Genomic DNA, 24,042 nt, shown 5'->3' with positions numbered 1-24,042 from the left:
GTGGTAATACTATACCCAAAATTCTGAAACACATAACAATGGTATACGGTAAAATTGGCAGATTTACAAGCAACCCTCTTCCTCTCACTTAGCAAACAGAAGGATAAATAATACTAGAGATATTAATAGTACACTATCCTCACTGGCATCCTGACTGCTTGTATGGGATACTTATATACAGGACCCTACTACTACTACAAAAAGCAGTGATAATCTAAATGTACATTCAGTCCCTTTGGATACATTGTATCCAAGTTAAAAATCCACTGAGACTCTCTTTGTAGTAGGCGTTTGGCCCTTTCTCCTCCTCTAGAGCTTCTGGAGATATGGTCAATAATAATATATCTGAAATCGGAGACCCCATGTCTGTTGATACTGAAATGCCTAGCCACCAGTTGGTCAGAATCCCCAACCTTAATGGCCTTGCGTATGGCCGACCGGTGGTTAGCCATTCTCGTCCTCGGGTCATCCTACATAGAACCTGCCACAAGGACAGTGAAGCAGGTACATGATAAATGTAGTTGTGCAGGTGACCTTATGCTGTATGGGAAACTTTTTGTTGGACCAAGGATGTGTAAAGACATTTCTCTGTGTTAAGCCACCACAGGTAATGCATCCACTGCACCGGAAGCAACCTTTTTTTGGTGGTACTTAACCACGTAGTTGGCATATAGCTGTCGCTATTGTCCGGTCTTAATAGGATATCCTTCAAGGATCTTCCTCTCTTGAATACCACCATAGGTGTTTCAATTGTGGTAAATGGCAGTGACTTGTCACTAGAAAGAATGTCCCAATGTTCCCTCAAAGTTTTGGAGAACTCCAATTTCTCAAAGGAAAATGTAGTGGTGAAGATCATTTTCTGGGTCATTACCCCTGCACCAGCCATCAGCAGGGCTTGTTCCTGGGTCATAGCTGCTGAAGGTGCACAAGAACCCCACATCGCCCCCGGGTAGACCGATTGTTTACAACCTCTGGCGACTTTTGTGGACACGATATTACAACCACTGGTTCGAAACACTTCCTCATTTCTCTTGGATTCGATAGAATTGATTAAGCTACTAAAAACCTGGCAGAATTATGGGGCCAATGATATTCTGGTCACGTTGGATGTGACAAGCTTATACACCATTATCCCTCATATTCAGGGGATGGCAGCAGTGTCTAACCACCTCCTGAAATACCCCTATGTGGGTCCCCCGATTGATGTGATCCTGGAGCTACTGGACCTGTGTTTAAGATGTAATTATTTCAAATTTGAAAAATAATTTTTCCTACAAACATCAGGGACGGCGATGTGGTCCAATATGGCCCCATTAAAAAGAATCTTTTTATGGCACAGTTTGAAACTGATCTATTCAGGGACACCAGAGTGAAATTATACAGGAGTTATATAGACAATCTGTTGTTAATATGGGGGTACCCCAGAAGAACTCTCATCAAGGTTTGCAGTCCTTAATAACGTAAATCCACAAGTACGGTTCAAGCTAGTCTCCAATACCGAGAATATTGATTTCCTGGATCTAAGGATCTATAAGGATTGGTTGAAATTATGCACCACCTTGTTCCAGAAGGAGACTGACCGGAATTCGTTGTTGGATGTGACTAGCTGCCACCCTCCTAGTTTAAAGAAAGCTTTGCCAAGATCACAATTTAAACGTGTGGTCCGCAATAATACAGATGAAGTGAACAAAGAACGCCAACTGGTGGCTATGTATAACAAGTTTGAACAACGAGGATATGGGCTCCAATTGAGACAGGTTCGCATCGGAACCGAAACGTTATGGGTTAAGGCCCTACTGTTTACACTTTGTAGCTTAAAGACTTGTTACAAAGTTTCCTGAGTTGCCTGCTTTTTTCCCGGATACACAGTATACCCTTAGCCAGGTTTATGTTCTGGACATTGCTTGTATTTACTTTTGCTGCAGTGCACCAGGCAGGTGGATGGATGGTGTTTGCCACATTCCCTATCACTTTTTATATATACAGTGTATGTGTGTATATATGTGTGTGTGTGTGTGTATGTATGTGTGTATACTGTTGGGAAATACAACACCTGCCCACCAGGAGGAGGCAGACACCCCAGCTAAAAGCTTAAATATCCCTCCAACTTACCCTATCCCCCAGTCATTCTTTGCCTTTCGTCACTATAGGAGGTGGCAGAGAAGTGTCAGAAGATTTGGATAATCCTGTAATGGGTATGTTCCCTTCAAGTAAGGACTGGAGTTTTAAGTAATCATGGCAACCTCTCAGTGACAGTATTGATGAAAGTTTAAGTCTGGAGATGCAGGGAAAGTTTTTCTGCGAATCCATCCAGACTGTCGTCTAACAGCTCCTGAGCAACTAGTGTTGACGAGTTTCACCGCTTGCTGTTACACACTCAAGTCCATGTCAGAAGCGTTGCTGCAACACTGTCACACTTGAGAGGCTGTGCCTATTCCACAGCATGGATCCTGGAGGGTAAGACCGTTTTTATATATACACTTTTTCTGTAGAGGGTTACAGTGTGGCTTCTTTATACCTCCATAGGATCAAGGGTTAATATCTCCATCAGGGAGATTATTTGAACAGCTAGGGGTTATTTATAACAGCTTTAATGTGAGAGGTTTTAGGCTCATAGACTGTGTGCTTTTGGCTTGGAACAAACAGGTTTCGCTTTTGTTTTTGAGTGTTGTGCAGCTCATAATAGATTAGCGCCTTTTTTCATAGCAAGTCCTGTCCTACCCTCCATCTGACCGGGTGCAGTCTTTTAATTTCCTACGATCCTGCTGCAGACATCACTCCTAAGGACCGTTTTCACTGTTAGCTGTCTGGGTCTAGGAGGTGGTGAGTGCCCCAGCCATTGGGATTATAAAGGTGCCATTTTTTAATAAAAGTGTTTACTTTTTGTCTGTCCTTCTGTGAATATATCTTAGCTATGGGGGACTCAAATACTACATTATAAGGTTCTTCTCCTTCTGTACTGATGAATAATTCCTGTTTATATTGTGAGGAGGCCGTGGTTTGCCTGCCTGCTCAATTTTGTTCCATTTGCCTAAGCACTGTTCTGAAGTCTAAGAAGGGAGACAAGCCTGCTAATACTCATAGCGCTATTAGCCCCTCTGAGCCGTCCACCTCTCAGGAATCTGGGTCCCGAGAGATTACTTCCCTTTCCATCTGGAGGGGGCTTTTTTTCCGGCTGACTTTAGCGCACAGTTACAATTGGCTGTGTCTGCGGCCCTGAGTGCCTTACCTCGCTCTAGCAAACATAAGAGAAAGGTTAATCATAGTTCTCCTGACCTAGAGTCATCTAAATATTTGTCGGATTTAGCTACTATGTCCCAGGTATCCAAGGATGAGTTAACCTCCTGTAGCTTTAGAGGTTGAACTTTCTGAGTCGGAGACTTCAGTTTCTAAACCTCCTTCAGCGCAGGAGCCCTCCTTTAGATTTAAAATTGAGCATCTGCGTTTTTTATTAAAGAAGGTTCTGTCTACGCTAGAGGTTCCAGAGGCTACACTCCATGAGGAACCTAAGATCCCTTAAAGGGACATTATACACTAATTTTTTCTTTGCATAAATGTTTTGTAGATGATCTATTTATATAGCCCATAAAGTTTTTTTTTTAAATAAATGTATAGTTTTGCTTATTTTTAAATAACATTGCTCTGATTTTCAGACTCCTAACCAAGCCCCAAAGTTTTATGTGAATACTAGAAAAAAGGGTCTTTTCATATGCAAAAGAAGGGGGAGGGGGGAGTGTCTTATTTGCCACTTGCAGTGGGCTTTCCAGCTACCTTTTCAACAGAGCCAAACTGACAGCTTCTAAGTAAGTTTTTAAACAGTTTTATACTGGATTTTTATATCAGTATCTGTGCATCTTATTCTTTATAGTAGTGTCTATTACATGCAGTTATATGAAAATGAGTGTATACTGTCCCTTTAAGTAGACAGGGTTTATGAAGACAGGAAGGTCCCTCTGACTTTTCCTGTGCCAGTTAAGATTACGAACATTTATCAGTAATGAATGAGAAAGAATAGGAACTTATTTTTCCCCCTCGTCTACTTTAAAAAAAATATTCCTGGTCCCTGACTCTCAATTAGATTTGTGGGGCTCCATCCCTAACGTGGATGGCGATATTTTTACGCTGGCTAAGCGTACTACTATCCCACTGGAGGATTGTTCTTCTTTTAGAGAACCTATGGATAAGAAAATAGAAACCTTTCTGTGGAAGATGTTTCAACATACAGGGTTTTTATTTCAACTGGCGGCATCCGTAGCCGCGGTTGCTGGATCAGCTACCTACTGGTGCTACTCTGTCGGAGCTCATTGAGGTGCAGACTCCCCTCGAGGATATTCAGAAGAGAATTAAGGCTCTGAGAATTGCTAACTCCTTCATCTATGATGCAAATATGCAGATTATTCGCCTAAAGACAAAGGCTTCTAGATTTGCGGTCCTAGTCCGCCGGGCCCTCTGGTTGAAGTCTTGGACTGCGGATATAACTTCTAAATCCAGACTCCTTTCTCTTCCTTTCATGGGAAAGATTTTATTTGGTCCAGGGCTGGACTCCCTTATTTCTACGGTTACCCGAGGGAAAGGTGCCTTCCTACTGCAGGATAAGAAAAATAGGCCCAAGGGACGGCAATTGTTTAATTTTCGTTCCTTTCATTCTGACAAATCATGACAACAATCCTCATCCAAGTCCAAGCAGCCCAACAGTACTTGGAAGCCGGCTTGGTCCTGAAAAAATTCCAAACAGACTAAGATGCCCGAAAAGAACAAATCGGCATGAAGGGGCAGCCCCCGATCCGGGATCGGATCGAGTAGGGGGCAGACTGTCTCTTTTTCAGACGCTTGGTTCCAGGATGTACAGGATCCTTGGTTCCTGAAGGTTGTATCTCAAGGATACAGGATAGGATTCATGTCTCATCCGTCCAGGATCAGATTCCTACTCTCCAGTCTGTCTACAAGACCAGAAAAGAGGGCCTTCTTAGGTTGCGTATGGGATCTCTCCTCTCTAGGAGTAATTGTTCCGGTACCTACAGCAGAAAGAGGTTTGGGGTTTTATGCAAAACTTTTGTGGTTCCAAAGAAGGAGGGAACTTTTCGTCCAATTCTGGATCTAACGTGCCTAAACAAGTTTTTGAGTGTTCTCTCTTTCAAGATGAAGACAATATGGTCAATCCTTACTCTCGTTCAAGAAGGACAGTTTATGACCACACTAGACCTGAAGGATGCATACCTTCACGTTCCGATACACAGGGAACATTTTCAGTTTCTGAGGTTTGCCTTTCTGGACCAGCACTTCCAGTTCGTAGCTCTCCCATTCGGCCTAGCTCCTGCTCCAAGGATATTTACGAAGGTTCTGAGGCTCTTCTAGCCATTGCCAGAACACAAGGTATTGCAGTAGCGCCTTACCTGGACGATATCTTGGTGCAGGCACCATCTTTTTGTCTAGCAGAAGAACAGTCAGAGTCCCTTCTCAATCTTCTTCAATCACATAGATGGAAGATGTACTTGGAGTAAGAGAACACTTTCCCAAGTTTAAGGGTGAATTTCCTGGAGACAATAATAGACTCCATATTCATGAGAATATTCCTCACAGATCAGTGGCATTGCAAGCTAACTTCTGCATGTTTTGCCCTCCAGGCCTCCTTGAGACCCTCAGTGGCTCAGTGTATGAAGGCGCTCTCAGGAGGAGTCCTCCCTTCCGATCAATATATTGGAACTCTGGGCAATCTTCAATGCCTTGAAGGCTTGACCCCTTCTGTGTTCGTCCCAGTTTATCACATTCCAATCAGATAATATAACCTTGGTTGCCTACATCAACCATCAGTGGGGAACGAGAAGTTCCTTGGCGATGAGAGAAGTATCTCAGATACTGGAGTGGGCGGAGACTCACAGATGTACGCTATCAGCGATCCACATTCCGGGTGTGGACAACAGGGAAGCAGACTTCCTCAGCAGGCAATCCTTTCACCCAGGGGAATGGTCTCTCCACCCGAGGTGTTTGAATAGATATCCAGCGAGTAGGGGACACCGGAGATAGATCTTGTGGCATCCTGCCTCAATAACAAGCTACCCAGGTACGGGTCGAGGTAGAGAGAGCCTCAGGCGGAATTGATAGATGCGCTATCAATACCATTGAGGTTCAGACTTGTATATATTTTTCCTCCATTACCACTTCTCCCTCATGTGGTGGCTCACATCAAGCAGGAGCGAGAATCAGTGATTCTGATTGCTCCATCGTAGCTGCGAAGGACGTGGGTTGCGGATCTGGTGGGGATGTCCTCAGTGGAGGTTACCTTGTCGCAGAGATCTGCTGATACAGGTTCCCTTCGTTCATCAAAATCTAGATTCTCTGAGGCTGACTGCGTGGAGATTGAACGCTTAGTCTTAGCCAAGAGAGGATTCTCTAAAAAGTGTTATCGACACTCTGGTTCAAGCTCATAAGCCAGTTACTCGTCGTATCTACCATAAAGTGTGGAGGACTTACTTGTACTGGTGTGAAGAGCATGGCTTTTCCTGGCATAAGGTTAAGGTTGCCAGAATTTTATCTTTTCTCCAGGATGGACTGGAGAAGGGTCTATCTGCTCTTCAGTGTTACTGCACAAGAGATTGGCTGATCTTCCAGATGTGCAGTCCTTTTGTTAAGGCTCTGACTAGGATCAGACCTGTGTTTAGATATTGGAGCCTCAATCTGGTTCTTAGTGTTTTTCAGCAGGCTCCGTTTGAGCCTAAGCATACTGTTGACATAAAATTGTTATCTTGGAAGGTTCTTTTTTTGCTGGCTATTGCCTCTGCGCGCAGAATTTCTGTGATTTCTGCTTTACAATGTGAACTCATTATCTTTTTTTCCATGCTTGTAATGCGGTTTTATGCACTAAATTAGGGTTCCTTTCTAAGGTGGCGTCGGACCTTAACATTAATCAAGAAATTGTTGTTCCTTCCTTGTGTCCTAATCCTCCTTCAGCAAAGGAACACTTGCTTCACAATCTGGATGTGGTTCGTGCCTTGAAGTTCTATCTTCAGGCTACTAAGAAATTCCGACAATCTTCCTCTTTGTCATCTATACGGGAAGCGTAAGGGGCAGAAGGCTACTACGGCTTCCCTATCTTTCTGGTTGAGGAGTGTCATCTGCTTAGCTTATGAGACAGCGGGGCAACAGCCTCCTGAGAGGATAACGGCTCATTCCACTAGAGCAGTGGCTTCCTCCTGGGCTTTTATGAACCAAGCCTCTATGGATCAGATTTGTAAGGCGGCTACCTGGTCCTTTTTCTTAATTTTACACTTTTACGAAGCAGCTTTCGGGAGAAAAGTTTTGCAGACTGTGGTGCCCTCAGAATAGGGTCCGCCTCTTTTTTTGTTTGTTCCCTTCCGCCGTTATTCATTCAGTGTCCTCTGGAGCTTGGGTATAACTTTCCCAACAGTAAGGAATACAGTTGTGGACTCTCCCTGCCTTATGGAAGGAAAACATAATTTATGCTTACCAGATAAATTATTTTCCTTCCTGGCAGGGAGAGTCCACGACCCCGACCGTAATTTATTGTTTGATGGGCGGCTTCCTTTTTATATTATTTCTTCTGGCACCTTTATACCCTGATGTTTCTCCTTGCTTGTTCCCTTGGCAGAATGACTGGGGGATAGGGGAAGTGGGGGGATATTTAAGCCTTTGTCTGAGGTGTCTTTGCCTCCTCCTGGTGGCCAGGTGTTGTATTTCCCAACAGTAAGGAATGATCTCTATCCATCCACACACAGCTGGTACCGTGTAACCGACCAACTAATCAGACCATCTAATTGATAATGAGTCGTTGACAAATATTTTTTGAGTAATCTTAGTGATTAGTTGTTTCAGCCTTAAACACACATCTTTATCATATATAATAATGCCTTACAGCATATGTATTTGTTCAAAAGAGTGGAAACCCCTTTTATAGAGACAATAAACACTTAGAGATTTGAATATAAAATATTTTGTTTTGTATTACAAAAAATGCAATATACTTTTATTCTTTATTCTGCCTTTTTTTTTTACCTGTACTATTTATAACTGTTAGGGTTGCCAGCTTTACTCCGTAATTCCGGGCTGGGCACTTAGAGCAGTGTTTTTATCCCCTCATGGTTAGCATTAGAAAATCCTAAAAGCATGGATTTGACCACAGTTGCTACATGTAACACACATAGCAGTGTTTTACCACCCCTCATGACTTCCAGTAACGCACAATACAGTGACTTTTTTATCCTCCTTGGCTGTCACTAACACACAGTAGTGTATGTGGGGTGTAACATGTTTCTGGCCCATATTTATAATACATAGAGGCATAAGAGGCATTTTTTTTTTTTTATAGATTTTACTGGAAAATACTAGACTGTCCAGCTGAATACTAAATACCTAGCAGCCCTAATAACTGTCCCTAATTGGCAGAGAATTATTCCTGGGTTACACATTATTTCCTTGTGGTTATAAAACAGGGAATAAAAGACTGCGCTGAATAAAGGCAGTTATGTATAATAGGTAAAAAGACTAATGTACACCAAATATGGTAAAGTTTATAAAATAGGATTTAATTAAAATCAAATATAATAAGCTACAATAAAATCAATGCTGATAAATAAACGGACACTTGCACTGAATTAGCAGAAACAGTTCACATAAAGCGTCAAGACGGCAGCACAAGCTGAATCAGAATCTGCACACAGGTAGGATGACCGGCCGTCAAATTCTCAAATCACCATATGTGTTTCAAGGATTACTCCGCTTCATCAGGTGGTTTCCTTATGGGCACTACAACATTACACTTATTTTTCAATACTGAAACAATTAATATAATTAAAAAAACACATGCATATTATTATCATCTTTACTTTGAATGCATCATTCTGGCTAGTATTTACAGGGAGTGCAGAATTATTAGGCAAATTGTATTTTTGAGGATTAATTTTATTATTGAACAACAACCATGTTCTCAATGAACCCAAAAAACTCATTAATATCAAAGCTGAATAGTTTTGGAAGTAGTTTTTAGTTTGTTTTTTGTTATAGCTATTTTAGGGGGATATCTGTGTGTGCAGGTGACTATTACTGTGCATAATTATTAGGCAACTTAACAAAAAACACATTTCTTCTGTTAAGTGTGATCAGTCCACGGGTCATCATTACTTCTGGGATATTACTCCTCCCCAACAGGAAGTGCAAGAGGATTCACCCAGCAGAGCTGCATATAGCTCCTCCCCTCTACGTCACTCCCAGTCATTCTCTTGCACCCAACGACTAGATAGGATGTGTGAGAGGACTATGGTGATTATACTTAGTTTTATATCTTCAATCAAAAGTTTGTTATTTTAAAATAGCACCGGAGTGTGTTATTACCTCTCTGGCAGAGTTTGAAGAAGAATCTACCAGAGTTTTGCTATGATTTTAGCCGGAGTAGTTAAGATCATATTGCTGTTCTCGGCCATCTGAGGAGTGAGGTAAACTTCAGATCAGGGGACAGCGGGCAGATGAATCTGCATAGAGGTATGTAGCAGTTTTTATTTTCTGACAATGGAATTGATGAGAAAATCCTGCCATACCGATATAATGTCATGTATGTATACTTTACACTTCAGTATTCTGGGGAATGGTACTTCACTAGAATTACACTGTAAGAAATACATAAAGCTGTTTAATAACTAGAGATTATGTTTAACGTTTTTGCTGGAATGTAAAATCGTTTTCATTTGCTGAGGTACTGTGTGAATAAATGTTTGGGCACTATTTTTCCACTTGGCAGTTGCTTAATCTGTTTTTCTGACAGTTTCTGTTCTCCCTCACTGCTGTGTGTGAGGGGGAGTGGCCGTTTTTTGGCGCTTTTTCTATGCATCAAATATTTCAGTCAGCAACTCATTGTATTCCCTGCATGATCCGGTTCATCTCTACAGAGCTCAGGGGTCTTCAAAACTTATTTTGAGGGAGGTAATTTCTCTCAGCAGAGCTGTGAGAATTATAGTTTGACTGAGATAAAAAAACGTTTATTCTGTAATTTGTTTCCTGCTTTCAGAATTTGTTATCTTTGCTAATGGGATTAAACCTTTGCTAAAGTTGTGTTGTTTACAAGGATTGAGGCTATAACTGTTTCAATTTATTAATTTTCAACTGTCATAGATCTTCTGTGCTTCTTAAAGGCACAGTACATTTTAATATTATTCTAATTGAATTGTATTTCCAAGTTGCAAGTTTAAACATGTCTGATTCAGAGGATGATACCTGTGTCATTTGTTGCAATGCCAAAGTGGAGCCCAATAGAAATTTATGTACTAACTGTATTGATGCTACTTTAAATAAAAGTCAATCTGTACAAATTGAACAAATTTCACCAAACAACGAGGGGAGAGTTATGCCGACTAACTCGCCTCACGTGTCAGTACCTACATCTCCCGCTCAGAGGGAGGTGCGTGATATTGTAGCGCCGAGTACATCTGGGCGGCCATTACAAATCACATTACAGGATATGGCTACTGTTATGACTGAGGTTTTGGCTAAATTACCAGAACTAAGAGGTAAGCGTGATCACTCTGGGGTGAGAACAGAGTGCGCTGATAATATTAGGGCCATGTCAGACACTGCGTCACAGGTGGCAGAACATGAGGACGGAGAACTTCATTCTGTGGGTGACGGTTCTGATCCAAACAGACTGGATTCAGATATTTCAAATTTTAAATTTAAACTGGAAAACCTCCGTGTATTACTAGGGGAGGTGTTAGTGGCTCTGAATGATTGTAACACAGTTGCAATACCAGAGAAAATGTGTAGGTTGGATAAATATTTTGCGGTACCGACGAGTACTGAGGTTTTTCCTATACCTAAGAGACTTACTGAAATTGTTACTAAGGAGTGGGATAGACCCGGTGTGCCGTTCTCACCCCCTCCGATATTTAGAAAAATGTTTCCAATAGACGCCACCACAACTTATGGCAAACGGTCCCTAAGGTGGAGGGAGCAGTTTCTACCTTAGCTAAGCGTACCACTATCCCGGTGGAGGATAGCTGTGCTTTTTCAGATCCAATGGATAAAAAGTTAGAGGGTTACCTTAAGAAAATGTTTGTTCAACAAGGTTTTATATTGCAACCCCTTGCCTGCATTGCGCCGATCACGGCTGCAGCGGCATTCTGGATTGAGTCTCTGGAAGAGAACATTGGTTCAGCTACTCTGGACGACATTACGGACAGGCTTAGAGTCCTTAAACTAGCTAATTCATTCATTTCGGAGGCCGTAGTACATCTTACTAAACTTACGGCGAAGAATTCAGGATTCGCCATTCAGGCACGCAGGGCGCTGTGGCTAAAATCCTGGTCAGCTGATGTTACTTCTAAGTCTAAATTGCTTAATATACCTTTCAAAGGGCAGACCTTATTCGGGCCCGGGTTGAAAGAGATTATCGCTGACATTACAGGAGGTAAAGGCCATGCCCTGCCTCAGGACAAAGCCAAAGCCAAGACTAGACAGTCTAATTTTCGTAATTTCAAAGCAGGAGCAGCATCAACTTCCTCTGCACCAAAACAGGAAGGAGCTGTTGCTCGCTACAGACAAGGCTGGAAACCTAACCAGTCCTGGAACAAGGGCAAGCAGACTAGGAAACCTGCTGCTGCCCCTAAAACAGCATGAATTGAGGGCCCCCGATCCGGGATCGGATCTAGTGGGGGGCAGACTTTCTCTCTTCGCCCAGGCTTGGGCAAGAGATGTTCAGGATCCCTGGGCGCTAGAGATAATATCTCAGGGATACCTTCTGGACTTCAAATACTCTCCTCCAAGAGAGAGATTTCATCTGTCAAGATTGTCAACAATCCAGACAAAGAAAGAGGCGTTTCTACGCTGCGTACAAGAGCTCTTGTTAATGGGAGTGATCCATCCAGTTCCATGATCGGAACAGGGACAGGGGTTTTACTCAAATCTGTTTGTGGTTCCCAAAAAAGAGGGAACTTTCAGACCAATCCTGGACTTAAAGATCCTAAACAAATTAGGACAATTTTACCTATGATCCAAGAGGGTCAATACATGACCACTGTAGATTTAAAAGATGCTTACCTTCACATACCGATTCACAAAGATCATTATCGGTACCTAAGGTTTGCCTTCCTAGACAGGCATTACCAGTTTGTGGCTCTTCCATTCGGATTGGCTACAGCTCCAAGAATCTTCACAAAGGTTCTGGGTGCTCTTCTGGCGGTACTAAGACCGCGGGGAATCTCGGTAGCTCCATACCTAGACGACATTCTGATACAAGCTTCAAGCTTTCAAACTGCCAAGTCTCATACAGAGTTAGTGCTGGCATTTCTAAGGTCACATGGATGGAAGGTGAACGAAAAGAAAAGTTCACTCGTTCCACTCGCAAGAGTTCCCTTCCTGGGGACTCTTATAGATTCTGTAGAAATGAAGATTTACCTGACAGAGGACAGGCTAACAAGACTTCAAAGTGCTTGCCGCACCCTTCATTCCATTCAACACCCGTCAGTGGCTCAATGCATGGAGGTAATCGGCTTAATGGTAGCGGCAATGGACATAGTACCCTTTGCACGCTTACACCTCAGACCACTGCAACTGTGCATGCTAAGTCAGTGGAATGGGGATTACTCAGACTTATCCCCTTCTCTGAATCTGGATCAAGAGACCAGAAATTCTCTTCTATGGTGGCTTTCTCGGCCACATCTGTCCAGGGGGATGCCATTCAGCAGACCAGACTGGACAATTGTAACAACAGACGCCAGCCTTCTAGGTTGGGGTGCCGTCTGGAATTCTCTGAAGGCTCAGGGACAATGGAGTCAGGAGGAGAGTCTCCTGCCAATAAACATTCTGGAATTGAGAGCAGTTCTCAATGCCCTCTTGGCTTGGCCCCAGTTGACAACTCGGGGGTTCATCAGGTTTCAGTCGGACAACATCACGACTGTAGCTTACATCAACCATCAGGGAGGGACAAGAAGCTCCCTAGCTATGATGGAAGTATCAAAGATAATTTGCTGGGCAGAGTCTCACTCTTGCCACCTGTCAGCAATCCACATCCCGGGAGTGGAGAACTGGGAGGCGGATTTCTTAAATCGTCAGACTATTCATCCGGGGGAGTGGGAACTTCATCCGGAGGTCTTTGCCCAAATACTTCGACGTTGGGGCAAACCAGAGATAGATCTCATGGCGTCTCGACAGAACGCCAAGCTTCATCGTTACGGGTCCAGATCCAGGGATCCAGGAGCAGTCCTGATAGATGCTCTGACAGCACCTTGGGACTTCAGGATGGCTTACGTGTTTCCACCCTTCCCGTTGCTTCCTCGATTGATTGCCAGAATCAAACAAGAGAGAGCATCAGTGATTCTAATAGCACCTGCGTGGCCACGCAGGACTTGGTATGCAGACCTGGTGGACATGTCATTCTGTCCACCTTGGTCTCTACCTCTGAAACAGGACCTTCTGATACAGGGTCCCTTCAAACATCAAAATCTAACTTCTCTGAAGCTGACTGCTTGGAAATTGAACGCTTGATTTTATCAAGACGTGGATTTTCTGAGTCAGTTATTGATACCTTAATACAGGCTAGGAAACCTGTTACCAGAAAGATTTACCATAAGATATGGCGTAAATACCTATATTGGTGTGAATCCAAAGGTTACTCTTGGAGTAAGGTTAGGATTCCTAGGATATTGTCTTTTCTACAAGAAGGTTTAGAAAAGGGTTTATCTGCTAGTTCATTAAAGGGACAGATCTCAGCTCTGTCCATTCTGTTACACAAACGTCTGTCAGAAGTTCCTGACGTCCAGGCTTTTTGTCAGGCTTTGGCCAGAATTAAGCCTGTGTTTAAAACTGTTGCTCCACCATGGAGTTTAAACCTTGTTCTTAATGTTTTACAGGGCGTTCCGTTTGAACCCCTTCATTCCATTGATATAAAGTTGTTATCTTGGAAAGTTCTATTTTTAATGGCTATTTCCTCGGCTCGAAGAGTCTCTGAATTATCAGCCTTACATTGTGATTCTCCTTATTTGATTTTTCATTCGGATAAGGTAGTCCTGCGTACTAAACCTGGGTTCTTACCTAAGGTAGTTACTAACAGGAATATCAATCAAGAGATTGTTGTTCCTTCTTTATGCCCAAATCCTTCTTCAAAGAAGGAACGTCTACTGCACAACCTGGATGTAGTCCGTGCTCTAAAATTTTACTTACAGGCAACTAAGGAATTTCGACAAACGTCTTCTCTGTTTGTCATTTACTCTGGGCAGAGGAGAGGTCAAAAAGCTTCCGCTACCTCTCTTTCTTTTTGGCTTCGTAGCATAATTCGTTTAGCTTATGAGACTGCTGGACAGCAGCCTCCTGAAAGAATTACAGCTCATTCTACTAGAGCTGTGGCTTCCACTTGGGCCTTCAAGAATGAGGCCTCTGTTGAACAGATTTGCAAGGCTGCAACTTGGTCTTCGCTTCATACTTTTTCCAAATTTTACAAATTTGACACTTTTGCTTCATCGGAGGCTATTTTTGGGAGAAAGGTTCTTCAGGCAGTGGTTCCTTCTGTATAAAGAGCCTGCCTATCCCTCCCGTCATCCGTGTACTTTTGCTTTGGTATTGGTATCCCAGAAGTAATGATGACCCGTGGACTGATCACACTTAACAGAAGAAAACATAATTTATGCTTACCTGATAAATTCCTTTCTTCTGTAGTGTGATCAGTCCACGGCCCGCCCTGTTTTTAAGGCAGGTAAATATTTTTTAATTTATACTCCAGTCACCACTTCACCCTTGGCTTTTCCTTTCTCGTTGGTCCTTGGTCGAATGACTGGGAGTGACGTAGAGGGGAGGAGCTATATGCAGCTCTGCTGGGTGAATCCTCTTGCACTTCCTGTTGGGGAGGAGTAATATCCCAGAAGTAATGATGACCCGTGGACTGATCACACTACAGAAGAAAGGAATTTATCAGGTAAGCATAAATTATGTTTTATACCCATTTCAATTATTTATTTTTACCAGTGAAACCAATATAACATCTCAACATTCACAAATATACATTTCTGACATTCAAAAACAAAACAAAAACAAATCAGTGACCAATATAGCCACCTTTCTTTGCAAGGACACTCAAAAGCCTGCCATCCATGGATTCTGTCAGTGTTTTGATCTGTTCACCATCAACATTGCGTGCAGCAGCAACCACAGCCTCCCAGACACTGTTCAGAGAGGTGTACTGTTTTCCCTCCTTGTAAATCTCACATTTGATGATGGACCACAGGTTCTCAATGGGGTTCAGATCAGGTGAACAAGGAGGCCATGTCATTAGATTTTCTTCTTTTATACCCTTTCTTGCCAGCCACGCTGTGGAGTACTTGGACGCGTGTGATGGAGCATTGTCCTGCATGAAAATCATGTTTTTCTTGAAGGATGCAGACTTCTTCCTGTACCACTGCTTGAAGAAGGTGTCTTCCAGAAACTGGCAGTAGGACTGGGAGTTGAGCTTGACTCCATCCTCAACCCGAAAAGGCCCCACAAGCTCATCTTTGATGATACCAGCCCAAACCAGTACTCCACCTCCACCTTGCTGGCGTCTGAGTCGGACTGGAGCTCTCTGCCCTTTACCAATCCAGCCACGGGCCCATCCATCTGGCCCATCAAGACTCACTCTCATTTCATCAATCCATAAAACCTTAGAAAAATCAGTCTTGAGATATTTCTTGGCCCAGTCTTGACGTTTCAGCTTGTGTGTCTTGTTCAGTGGTGGTCTCTTTCAGCCTTTCTTACCTTGGCCATGTCTCTGAGTATTGCACACCTTGTGCTTTTGGGCACTCCAGTGATGTTGCAGCTCTGAAATATGGCCAAACTGGTGGCAAGTGGCATCTTGGCAGCTGCACGCTTGACTTTTCTCAGTTCATGGGCAGTTATTTTGCGCCTTGGTTTTTCCACACGCTTCTTGCGACCCTGTTGACTATTTTGAATGAAACACTTGATTGTTCGATGATCACGCTTCAGAAGCTTTGCAATTTTAAGAGTGCTGCATCCCTCTGCAAGATATCTCACTATTTTTGACTTTTCTGAGCCTGTCAAGTCCTTCTTTTGACCCATTTTGCCAAAGGAAAGGAAATTGCCTAATAATTATGCACACCTGATATAGGGTGTTGATGTCATTAGACCACACCCCTTCTCATTACAGAGATGCACATCACCTAATATGCTTAATTGGTAGTAGGCTTTCGAGCCTATACAGCTTGGAGTAAGACAACATGCATAAAGAGGATGATGTGGTCAAAATACTCATTTGCCTAATAATTCTGCACTCCCTGTATTTAGTGTTTAATGTCCCTTTAATGGAATCCTATACAATCCTCTTTTTTTATTCTTATTTTTTTTATATATATAAATGTTCTCTGCCTCTACACGCAGTTGTTGAAGGAACACAATACCATCTTAATCATAATGTATCTCATGATTATCTCACCTAAGGTTTGGGGCACAATTCTGGCTTGCTCTGTCCCAAATTGTATGTTTGTGTCTTAAAGAGACAGTTGATGACCATGGTTACTGATCAGCTGATTATTTCTCCTGTGCGCTAGTTCAGATTGCATACAAGTCTGGCCTGTAAGGTGCACTTGACTGGATCTGCGAAACCGAGTAAATTGGAAACTTGTTTAAAACTGTATGCTCACTCTATCTTAATCATAAAAGTAAAATGTTGCGTTTCATGTCCCTTTAACCACAATTATATTTGCAATACATTTACTTTGGCTGCAAATCACCCCAATACTTCTGATCCGAAGCACATTGCTTGTGTGATGTTGTAGTGAAGCGTGTGGCTGTGTCGCTCACTATTACTCTACCACTCTCCTTTGCAAACCTCATTGCGCTTCATGTACCTGACAGCTGATATTGGTGAAGAACTTTATCTTTACAGCTGGCTGATTTGTGTTATCTCTGTAAGGAACTCACATATGTGTTTTGAGTCTATGTGTAAATACATTTGTGGCACCACTTGTGCAGGCATGAGCAACACGTAGACTGAAGAACATATTGCTTGTTTAACTTATTTTTTAAATGTGTTTAAAAGGAAAGCGGAGCATAGCTCCTCAATACTTGACAGCCCTACCCTATCTACTCCTCTGTATACAGCTGTTCAAAGAAGTTGTATCCTTCTTTTACTATTGTATTTGCTTCTTGTTTTCTCTATATATCAGTATTTACCCATAGACCCCTTATAAGGTACAATTCAATTTTCCCCCAGTCCTCACAACCTTGTATAGAGGGGTGCTGTGCATACTGTCAAACACTGCAGCTAAAAACTATATAAGGCAGAATATCCTGTGTTTGGTTTGAGGACAGAGTCCCACAGATCTTGCATCCTCCTCAAATTCCTTCTCCTTGTATGGCTAAATCCCAGGCGGGAGGGAAAGCTGGGGAGGGGGGGGGGGGACACCAAGCCCTCATTGGCTGATCTCCTCATCTGCTTTTTAGGACCCAGGGCGAGTGAATGCAGACTTTCCCTGTGCTCCAAACAGCAGCAGAAAGGTTAGTGGTGCAGTCTTACTTCTGAACAGGTAAGGGGGATTTCATGCTCACATTTCTCTCAAATTCTGCTCTTCCTTTACAGGCATCCACATATCTTGTAATGTATTCTGTATCTGCCTGTTCAAATAACTTTCTTCAATACTACTTGTGTGTACCATCTCTTCTGTAAGCCCATTCCTGAAATATATCTCTTAAGTAGTTATTAAGTTGTCTGGCCATCTTAAGGGTAGAAATACTTCTCAATCAAATTAAGGGGCAGAGCAGAAATATGGAGGAATCGGAGCAAAAAAAATATGGAGGATACAGAGAAGTGATTCATATCTGTCTATCTCTCTGCTGTGTGGAGGTTCCTCATTATCAAGCGGATAAGGTTTATGAAAAATGAATATGGACACACTAAACCTAGATGGGTCAAGCCATTTTTTTACTAGTCTCCAGTTTATTTTCTCTCTAATTATGCTTTTATTTCAGCATAAAACTTTTCTTGCATCACCAAACATTATTTATTTATATATATAAACCCTATATGCTTGTAGTTTTCAGTTATGTTATTCCAAAAAGCTGGCCAAAATTTACTAAAAACCCTCTCTTCAACTTTACCAGTTCCTAGGTTATTCTATGCAGCTGATTTACTAAAGTACTCTCGACTGACATCCAGAAGCGTCACGTGCTGGAATAATATTACCCAGATATTCTGAAAGTTTTAATACATGCTACCATTTACATCTTTGTTTTTGTGATGTGTTCTAGGGTTCAGTATAGCCTTGGAACCTCTAAATCCAAAGTTAAAAAAAATATAAATTTTTAATTTCTAGAAATCAGCATGTATAACACAAATATAGCATGTTGTTCTGTTGTTTTTCTTTGCTTTTTTGGCACTTATAATTAAAAAAACAAAAATATTAATGTTATTGATGTCTGAATCTGTAAAAATTGCTCTTTTTTCCACTCTCCTTAGAAGGGCAAAATCTCTTAAAGTGCGATTAAAGAAACCATTTTCTCTCTTTTTATTTGAAATTTGCATTGTAATATATATTATGTCAGGCGTTTACAATGCAATAGAATTAATTTATATAACATCTATTGGCCTCTAGTTATGAAAGTCCGCCAGACCTCACTGAATACGGCGAGCAATACGCTCGCCGTATTCATCATTGCACCAGCAACTCACAAGAGCTGCTGGTGTAACGCCGCCCCCTGCAGAATCGCGGTCAATAGGCCGCCAGCAGGGGGGTGTCAATCAACCCGATCGTACTCGATCGGGTTGTATTGTGGCGATGTGTGTCCGCCTGCTCAGAGCAGGCGGACAGGTTATGGAGCAGCGGTCTTTGTGACCGCTGCTTCATAACTGCTGTTTCTGGCGAGTCTGATGACTCGCTAGAAACACGGGGCATCAAGCTCCATTCGGAGCTTGATACATATGCCTCATTGTCTCAACAATTCTGTTCTCCTGGAAAACTTGAGGTGTGTGGAACAACTGTTAATACAGGTACAAATCCCAAAATCCGGAATTCCAAAATCTAAACTTATTCTTCTATTTTCCCTATTACTTTGATTTGTTTGTTTTTCTTGTGTTCTAAAATGCAAATAAGTCTATATTTATTTAACCCTTTCCTGATGGTACTTATTTGTTTAAATAGCAACTTTGTTTCGATGTAGACAAATAAGTAAAAATTTAAATCACAAAATCGTTCCAGCGATCACGTGATTTCAATGATGGGATTGTGTTAGGGGGGTGCCTGTGATGCTAGGCACCCCCTCCAGCCTGTGATCCCATTTAGGAAGTGCCTATGGCTTCAGTATAGCCAAACAGCTAGGACGTTCCATGCTGTCCTAACGGCGCTAAAGCCCATCGCAGTTAGGGCGGCATGGAATGTCCTAATGGTGGGAAGGGCTTAAAGCAACAATTAGCTATCTGATTACAGTACTGTACTATCTTTCTCAGGGTACTATATATCCAAAAGTATTAAAAATGATATAAAACCTTTTAGCTTACATGTATAAGCTGTATTGTGACATGTAATTATTGCCTAAATGACATGAGATGTTGTTTACACTTGGTTCCATCCTCTCTCCAAACTGACTTACCGGTATTTTACAGATGCAAATATTCCACAATTCAAACCTTTTCCGGTCCCAAGCAGTTTGGATAAAGGGGTTTCTACCTGTAACATACATATACCCAAAGAATGCTTCTAATTGGTCAAATGCTTTATTACAAACCAAAGATATCCAATCACATACCCACAGTCTTCAATGCTATAGCAGGTCCTCTTCTGTTAATACACTAAAACCGATTAATGGATGGTGCATAAATAGATGGTCACTTCATAAGTAAAATGGGAGTAGTGCTAGCAAGTGGTATCCTGCCATTATGGCCTGTAACCCTTCTGCCCCAGCCTGCCGTCCATGTCAGCTTTGTACCCCCTGTATAGCACTGCAGAATCTGTAAGCAGATTACAAATAAATGTACCAATAGTAATTGTGGGAACTTTCGAAAAGGCGACCGTTGCGTATTTTACTGTTTTGATGACAGACCTTAAAGGGACACTGTACCCAAAAATGTAATTTCGTGATTCAGATTGAGCATGAAATTTTATGCAAATTTCGAATTTACTCCTATTATCAAATGTTCTGCATTCTCTTGGTATCTTTATTTGAAATGCAAGAATGTAAGTTTAGATGCCGGCCCATTTTTGGTGAACAACCTAGGTTGTCCTTGCTGATTGGTGGATAAATTCATCCACCAATAAAAAAGTACTGCCCAGAGTACTGAAACCAAAAAAAAAGCTTAGATGCCTTCTTTTTCAAAAAAATATAGCAAGAGAACAAAGAAAAATTGATAATAGGAGTAAATTAGAAAGTTGCTTTAAATTGCATGCTCTTTCTGAATTACAAATGAACACATTTTGGGTTCAGTGTCCCTTTAAGATTTTGGCTTTAATGAGAAGAGAAGTTTACACGTTAGATAGTATAACCTTTTGTGTTAAATATTTGTCGCCCCCCTGATTGGTATGAAAGTTCTTCCACTCAGGGTTTACTATTAATCTGTATCATAAAGATGTTGTAGCTCACCACTTCTTAGTGAATCACCCTACTGATTGTCTTGTTTTAAGGGTAAATCCATCTGCCTTTCTTACTCCTATACAACTCCCTCATTTGAAAGAATTGAAAATGTCAGTATGCAGAAAGTGATAAGGCAGTTAGGAGCCTTTTAGCATTTCTAAGGCTTTCCTTGGGAAACAGAGGAGCATGTGTGCTGTTGTGCCAGGGCGTAGTATGGCCTAGGACAACTAGGCCTGTGTCTAGGACATCAGGATATAAAGGGATCAGCACATTGTGAGGATTAGTTCTGTGACTTGATGGCTTTAAAGGGACATGAAACCAAAAATGTTTCTTTCATGATTCAGATAGAGAATACAATTTTAATCAACTTTCCAATTTACTTCTATTATTTAATTTGCTTCCTTCTCTTGTTATCATTTGCTGAAAGGTTTATCTAGGCAAGTTCATGAGCAGTAGAGAAACTGGGTTCTAGCTGTTGATTGGTGGCTGCATATATATATTGAATGTGATTGGCTCACCCATGTGTTCAGTTAGAAACTAGTAGTGCATTGCTGCTCCTTTAACAAATGATACCAAGAGAATGAAACAGATTAGATAATAGAAGTAAATTAGAAAGTTGTTTAAAATTGTATTCGCTATCTGAATCATGAAAGAAACATTTTGGGTTTCATGTACCTTTTTAAACTCCTGTGTTTTCCTAATGTTTTATTGCAAATAAACCATCCCTGGTGCAGACCCGTTAGTACATCTGTGGCCTGGGAGACCTAATATAAGCTACAAATGTAGGGGTGAAAGGGTTCAGGGGTAGCAGATTTTCAGTTCACAAAACAGATGACTGGTGCAGTGTAATGCACATAGTTACAGAGATGTGTAATGCAAATACATTTCTGACTGGATTGCACATTTCCCAACTCACACAAAACCTGTGCCATGCACCTGCCTGATACAAAGTGTTCCCTTCTCACACACACACCTTGTCTCTTGCAAATCTCAAGTTTTACCCTTTCTCTCTCTCTCTCTCTCTCTCTCTCTCTCTCTCTCTGTCACTGTCCTCTCATCTCTGCTGTCCTCTGTACACAAATTAATCAGGTCTTTGTTTTTGCACTTATTGAGAATTCCTGAATATGATGTAACTGAATTCCAGAGCCATGTGAAGAAAATATGTCCTAGAATTAAAGGGACATAAGTGTGTGTATAGTGTATGTATATTTGCAGGTATAAAACCCTTTATCCAAACTGCTTGGGACCATAAAAGATTTGAATTTCAGAATAGTTTAGTTTTCCAAATATTTGTATTGTTGCATCTGTAAAACAGGACAGCTTGGAAAGAGGATGGGAACCAACTGTAGATAATGTTATATGTAATTTGCATGTCATAATGCAGCTTATACATGCACATTGTATACCTTTTTGTTTAATACTTTTGTATACACAGTACCATCCGTAAGATATTGCAGTACTGTAATCAGAAACGTAAGGCCGAGAAGATTGTGGCTCACTGGCAGGGGGAAAAAATGACAATTTAAAAAAAAAAATGTACTTAAAAAAAAATATTGATAAAAAGTCTGGATTTTGTAATTGCAGATTTGGGGGATCTGTATATATACATATATATGACCTGCATACAAAACAAATGTTTTAAATGCATAATTTATGTTTATTTTACTTACCTCTTTTGCTGTGTCCAGTTAAGGACAGATGTACATAAATTTCCTCTCGCTGTGTAACATGTTGCAGTGTCACAGTTCTGAGTGGGTGGGGACACAATTTTCAGCTATGTCTGCAGGAGAGTGGGAAAATGAATGATAATTTTCTTTTCTTTACTGTATATCATTTACATATGTTATGGGTAATGGCCGTTTAAACATTGCTGGGTCTATTAGCTAGTGGCTCACAGATGTCACATAGTCATAGAGACTAATGATGATCTATGGAACACAGCAGGGAGGCACTCGCTATTGCTCAAACCATTTCTTTTGAAAGCAAAACAAATCAAAATGTTGTTAGCACAATTGAACTTGAAGGGGCATTTTAAAGGGACAGTCTACACCAGAATTTTTATTGTTTTAAAAGATTAGATAATCCCTTTATTACCCATTCCCCAGTTTTGCATAACCAACACAGTTATAATAATATACTTTTAACATCTGTGATTATCTTGTATCTAAGCCTCTGCAAACTGCCCCTTTATTTCAGTTCTTTTGACAGACTTGCAGTTTAGCCAATCAGTGCCTGCTCCCAGATAACTTCACGTGCACGAGCACAGTGTTATCTATATGAAATACGTGAACTAACACCCTCTAGTGGTGAAAAACTGTTAAAATGTATTCTGAAAAGAGGGGTCTAAGAAATTATCATATGAACCTCCTAGGTAAAGCTTTCAACTAAGAATACCAAGAGAACAAAGCAAAATTGGTGATAAAAGTAAATTGGAAAATTGTTTAAAATTACATGCTCTATGTGAAACCTGAAAGTGTATTTTGGCCTAGACTGTCCCTTTAAGAAATTATTTTTTTATATGGATCATAGATGTTAGCAATGTATATACATCTAAAGACAATAAATACAAATCATTTACATTGTAATGTTATTAGGAACATTTGTATTGCTTTAAATATTCTTGAGCATATTTATTGTATTACATGTACTGTGACAATTTGGGAACAGATATAAATTCGTTCCTGCATTAAAGGGACATTGTGCTGCAAAATTTCAACCTTTTAATATGTTCCAAATTATCCAGTGTATTAAACTGTTAACAGATTATTTAGATTTGTTTTGTCATCTAAAACAGCTGCTTTTCCCAGTGGAAATCTCCACCTAAACAGAAAAATGAAATACAGTATTGGGCATTAAAAAGATATGTAAGCAAGAGGCAACAGAATAAATCAACAAGACAGTTGGGGGTGAGAGAGCCCAGCCAATTTTCAAGGGTGTTCCTGCAGAAGCATCTAAATACATTGTCCCTTTAAGCAATTATTGTGTATGTAGAATGTTGCAGGGTCTTTTTTCCTATGTACGCACTCCAGTCTCTCTGGGGCAGGGGGAAAAAACACAATATTCAGAGTTAAATTACAGGAAAAATTGGAAAAATAAATAATGAAAGTAAATTGCAGGGGTTTGTGCTTAACATAAACATTTTGGGTTAGATTTCAAGGGGCGCGCTATCGTTAGCACGAGAGCGATATTGAAATATTGCGTGCATGTTTTATTTGAACACATATTACAATTTTAAAGTAAACATGTTTACTCGTGTGCATTCGAATTTAACGCGCCAGGTTATCACAACCTGAAGACCTCGTGTAAAAGGTTAGGTAATTGTATAAAATAAAAGTTGCACCAAACACAACATAAACACATTCAAATAAACTGTTACACTCACATAAACACTATCTGATAAAAATTATTCATAGAAATATTAATAACAATTTTTGTTCTATATAATCCCAAGTAAAACAAATCGTCCCTCCAGGAGCCAGCAACCTGGGTGCAAAT

At 41.0% G+C, this 24,042-nt stretch overlaps 1 protein-coding gene across 3 annotated transcripts in view; it reads left to right on the top strand.

Annotated features, from left to right (window-relative positions):
* The window catches only part of MYL9 (myosin light chain 9), an 80,473-nt gene that overhangs the window by 13,720 nt on the left and 42,711 nt on the right, over positions 1–24,042 (top strand). The window contains exon 1 of one of the 3 annotated variants that reach the window (XM_053716869.1): positions 17,428–17,510. The exons of 1 other annotated variant lie outside the window; for it this stretch is intronic. The gene's annotated coding sequence lies outside the window, so the exon portion shown is untranslated. Of the gene's footprint in view, positions 1–17,427; positions 17,511–24,042 lie in introns of those variants that run through there. One more of the 3 variants, XM_053717022.1, reaches the window with a different exon arrangement.

This window comes from Bombina bombina, chromosome 1, assembly GCF_027579735.1.
Source record: "Bombina bombina isolate aBomBom1 chromosome 1, aBomBom1.pri, whole genome shotgun sequence".
Lineage (NCBI taxonomy): Eukaryota > Metazoa > Chordata > Amphibia > Anura > Bombinatoridae > Bombina > Bombina bombina.
Note: the sequence above shows the minus strand (reverse complement) of the source record. Positions and strands in the feature narration are given on the sequence as shown.